At 33.5% G+C, this 5,649-nt stretch overlaps 1 pseudogene; it reads right to left on the bottom strand.

Moving 5' to 3' along the window:
- Positions 1–597: 597 nt before the first annotated feature.
- On the bottom strand, positions 598–714 carry LOC145267404 (5S ribosomal RNA; annotated as a pseudogene).
- Positions 715–5,649: the final 4,935 nt, after the last annotated feature.

A 5,649-nucleotide genomic window follows, 5' to 3' on the forward strand; every position in this document is an offset into this window, starting at 1 on the left:
TATATATATATACGTGCACATGTATATATACGTATACATGTATTTCTGCGCCTTACTCAAAGATGGTTTTCATCCAAAAGTGATGCTTGGGTGGTTTTGAGGTGAAAGTCAAAAGCAGCTAGCGTAACGGATGCTGATCAGGAATATCCTGCTGATATCGTGGGAGTTCAGACATTCGACCTCTCAGCTATTTGTGTTAATCCGGGTTCCAGCTGGAACTTCAACGACTTTAATCTTCACCTTGGATCGTCTCGTCGGTGTTACACTGTCAGTCACCGGACCGTTCAATCGGATAAGTGTCAGATTTTACTTAATGGACATATGATAGCACCTAACAAAAAACATAGCTCAGCTTGTATAGATCTATTTTTCTCCCATTATATATACATATATATATATACATATATATATATATAAAAAGGCTTCCTTCAGTCTTGACAGACTATGGATACCCACTGTAAGGGTGCCTGCGCGTGAAATTTGTGTGGCAAGAGTTGCGCAATCTCCAACCACGCCTCTCCTGAGTAAACATTGCTGCATACCAGTGGCAAGTTGAGGTACAAAACGACTGGAAACAATGCCGAGATAATCGGAGAGCACATACAGCGCCTAGAATCCCCAAATGGTCACCCATCTGGTATTAGCCAGGCTCAACGTTGCTTAACTTCGGTGATCTGACGAGAACCGGTGTGTCAACGTGATTATGCCGTGTGTATATATATATATATATATATATATATATATATATATATATATATATATATATATATATATATATATATATATATATATATATATATATATATATATATATATATATATATATATATATATATATATATATAGATATATATATATATATATATATATATATATATATATATATATATATATATATATAGCTCTATCAATACATAATCTATTTATATGTATATTGTATATTTATTTATACAAAGAATATTAGCTACACATGTGTATACATGTTTCAGCTGCAACTCTTTCAGAGAAGCAGAGTCTTTAAGCCAGATCTTCTTATGAAAACTAATTTCCAATTATCCTAATTTTATATAAAACATTTACTCAAGAAAATAATACAGAAAAAGTGGGGTAAAGGGAAGTAAGGTCAGGTGCTTAAAGTCTGGTATTTCCACGTTCTTTTACTAATTACCATTGTTTAAATTAATCTTTCATTATTTCATAACGAGATGATTATCTATGTTTGTAATGTAGATTTCGCGCGTGGTCAGTGCTAATTTTAACTATTAAATGGAACTTCTCACCCGTATCCATTTCATGAACTCGCTTATTCACTTCTTCTTTTTTTTCTTCTTCTTCTTCTTCTTCTTCTTCTTCTTCTTCTTCTTCTTCTTCTTCTTCTTCTCTCATCATCTACTTCCCAATATGTACTCATATAAACTTATATATCTAAATCTTTGATAATACAAAAAATATGTAAAATGAAAATACACACACACATATACACACATATATATATATGCATATATATATATATACATATATATATATATACTTGTTTATTGTTATATAAACATGCTCACATCCCGCTGCTACAAATAGCCACTTGTTTCAATCAAACAACAGATATCATCAGGCAGCGACTTGACTATTCAAAAGTTCAATGAATAATGGATTTTTATTTTAGGTAGGAACTCTTTAAAAGTTGGAGTTAAAAAACTTAAAACACAGAACTTTAATCATATATATATATATATATATATATATATATATATATATATATATATATATATAATAATCTAATATACGCAATTATGTTGACAAGACTTTAAAAGTTAGACCTAAATAGCATTTAAGCTTACGAATCGAACTGTGATTCTGACTAGCTAGTTTTTGTTTGTTATTGTTATGCCATGTTATTAGCAAAATAATAATAAAAAAGAAACCAACGTAGTTTACAAGAGTATATTTTAAACAAATAATAGATCTGATTGTTGAATATGCACCTAAATAGAAAAATCAGTCAAAAAGAAAAAACCTATTATTTAGTAATAGTCGCCTTTTCATATTTATTTTTCCCAATTAGATAAGTAATCTGATAACAAAGCAAACATAAAATAATTTACGAAACAAATTTGAACTTAATTAGTGAAACATCGGGTAGGTACTGCTATTAACATATAAATAAATCATATATATATATATATATATATATATATATATATATATATATATATATATATGACTACTTTATTTAATCACATATGAAAATATTATTTATTGCGTAAACTTTAAGTATTTACTTCAACAGTGCTCAATACATAAGTAGGGCAAGGTAGTAAGTTATAAAAATATATATGGTAATTAAGCTAAACAAAATATTCCGCGTTTCATCCACGCTAGGATTCGTCAGGCGTAGCTAAAACGCGGAATATTTTGTTTAGCTTAATTGCCATATATATATATTTTTATAACTTACTATATATATATATATATATATATATATATATATATATGTGTGTGTGTGTGTGTGTGTGTGTGTGTGTGTGTGTGTGTGTGTACTTCCATCCCGTCACGCAAAAGTGTGTTATTGACGTACTTTTTCTAGATATCGGACGAAATCATTTCAACTCGTGCAGGGAAACAGGAAAGAAAAAGGAAAGTGACAGAATAACCTTAGACTTACCCTTCGACCTGAAATGAATACGGAAATACATTGTCTGTTCCATTACAACAAGTTCACACTGCCACACTGTTTTCTCTTTAGATCATCAGAAATTATGATAATTTAGATATGAAATGCTGAATTACTAGTGTAATTCTTTGATGATAGATAAATATTTTAGCAAAATATCTGATAACGAGTGTAAACACTTGTACTGTAAACACGTATATATATATGTGTGTGTGTGTGTGTGTGTGTACGCATGTGTTTGTGTGTGTGAGTGTTCACGGGTTGCCGTTTACATATTTCTAGGGTAATCGACACGCGCGAATATTTAAACCAAGACGTAGTGTTAATCACAAAGCAATTATCTGCCTTCTTGAGTAAAGATTAAGTTCTTTAGATTTTATGACCAGAATCTCTCTCCCTTTCTCTCTCGCTCTTCCTTTATACACACACACACACACACACACACACACACACACACACACACACACACACACACACACACACATATTTATATATTTATGCGTGCGTGTGAGTATGTATATGGATCTCTCTCTTTCTCTCTCTCTCTTTCTCTCTCTCTATATATATATATCCCTATATATATATATATATTTATTATTATTATTATATATATATATATATATATATATATATATATAAATAAAATGAACTCATTTTTTCCCTTCTGATTTTGACATTAATAGGATTAAAGATCAAGATATTTCATGCAAATATAATATGCACAAACGGCAGAACAATATCTGAGGTGTGTTATAGGCTAATTATTTCTCAAATTCCTCGATAATCTTAGATTTCTATACTTTTTCTGCTGAGAAGTCACGGCCAAAATCGGTTAAGATCAATGGAAGTGGTAAAATATTTTCTCTCTAATAAATTCCTCCTCCCCCTGCCACCACTTAACACCGTTTGGGGATCGTTCACAAGGAACAGTTGAGAAGAGAACACCGGTTTGGCTTCGTAGTTCTTTCATGTGAAGTTATTTAAAATCACTAAACAAAGCTGCAGTGCTCTGTGGCGTAGTGGTTAGCGTGCTGGACAATTCGCATTATATTTTCACGTTCGCGCCGACCTACCGTAGTCGTTTTTTTTTTTTTTCCTAAACAACTGGTATGAACTTTTCTTGGTGGCCGAACTGTTAACGTTGGAGATGTTTTTTTTTTTTCACACTTTATTTTCCTACTTTTACTCATGACTCCGGGTTTGATCCTTCCTACTTACCTACCATAACATTTTTTAAAACTCCCCCCCCCGTCCCGGAAACAAACACTCGGGCAACGCCGGGTACCCCCGCTAGTATATATATATATATATATATATATATATATATATATATATATATGTATAAATACTCGTTCACATACACCTTTCACGATAAAAGCTAGAACCCAGAATTAGATAGAATCGAGCAATTGCATCGACAACGCCAGACCCGAAGTGGGTTTCGATGTACTGCATATCATGTGCTCCGACATAGGCGCGAACCCAGGTCGTCGCACGCTTGAAGTGTGCAATACTGACGACCTAACCATATGGGCCACGGTGCAATCTATTGATTCTCACCACTCAATCGTGTTTCAGACAATGCCGCAATGTCTATGCTGTACCTAGCGAGCTCTCTTGCAACAATAGCTGTCCTACGCTCAGGTCTTTCACTATCCAGGACATCTAGCAAAGTTCTCACATTTCACGTAGTAACAGTTAGGTTATTCCTCTCCTGATACAATTTTGATTTTCCTTGTTTGTTATTTTTCTTCAACTTTATCTTGTTTCTCCTGCAAATATAGAGCAGCCGCCGACCGCAGGAAGCCGACCAGCTAATAAAAGGGTAGACAATTTATAGGTCACCTTTTCTAGACCCTTCCCAAATTCATGGGTGAGCAGTGTATCCCTAGAAAAGGCTGCTCATCCGCCAGATCATCCACCGAAGTTGCTTCCATCCTGTAAGCGATTTAGTCGACGATGTTAGATAAATCACTGGCCGCCTATGTGCAGATTTGCAGCTATGCACTTCCAGCCCGCTAAGCCTGTGCACGTCACCACTCACCTATCGCCATAGGACTTTTACTTTTTTTTTCTTCGAAAGATATCTGCACATAACGATCGCGACCCAACATGCTTGTGCTACACATATTGTACCCTCTCCCACCCTACCACTGGTTGCAGAGTGACAAACTGAAATAGTGAGATGACTGAGCAGTGGCATAGTGTGCATGTTTTATTATCACGGAGTTTTAACCTCTCCGGCGGCTAGACATATACAAACACATACACATAAGCAAGCACACATGCATATATATATATATATATATATATATATATATATATATATATATATATATATATATATATATATATCTCCATAGTTCTCACAATATAGTAACCCTTCAGAACTTGAGAGGGAGGCTAACAGGTACTACACATTGCTCAAGAGTGACCTGAAACTATGCAAGGCAGGGGCGTTCATCTCCTCGAGGTAGTAGGTATACCCGCATACGTTTATATATATATATATATATATATATATATATATATATATATATATATAATTATATATATATATATATATATATATATATATATCACGAACACTGCCGGTGTTTTGGTACTTTTGCACAGTCTTTCGTATCGTTTTCTCATCACATTTCAGTCTGCGGCCGATTTCTCGATTGGATAAACTAGCTCCTGACGATCACTAAGAGAATGTCGTGGCATATGGACAAAATGTTACGTTGTATAACCTGGAACAACAACAATTACGATTAGAGATGCTTTGTTGCCTGTTGGTGGATATTTTAAACTGATTTAGGGGCGATAATTGAAGCTGGTTTTAAGCGAATTTGTTGCTGCAAACTTACTTTTTGCCTCCTCAACTTGAAATTATTTTTTTTAAATTGACGTGAACACTAGAATATTTCAATTAAAAGTCAAATATGAACAGGTAAAATTATAGAGGAATAAAAGGCGAACCAAATAAGGTA

This window comes from Euprymna scolopes, chromosome 42 (assembly GCF_053919585.1).
Source record: "Euprymna scolopes isolate OS-2025 chromosome 42, ASM5391958v1, whole genome shotgun sequence".
In the NCBI taxonomy this organism is placed as follows: domain Eukaryota; kingdom Metazoa; phylum Mollusca; class Cephalopoda; order Sepiida; family Sepiolidae; genus Euprymna; species Euprymna scolopes.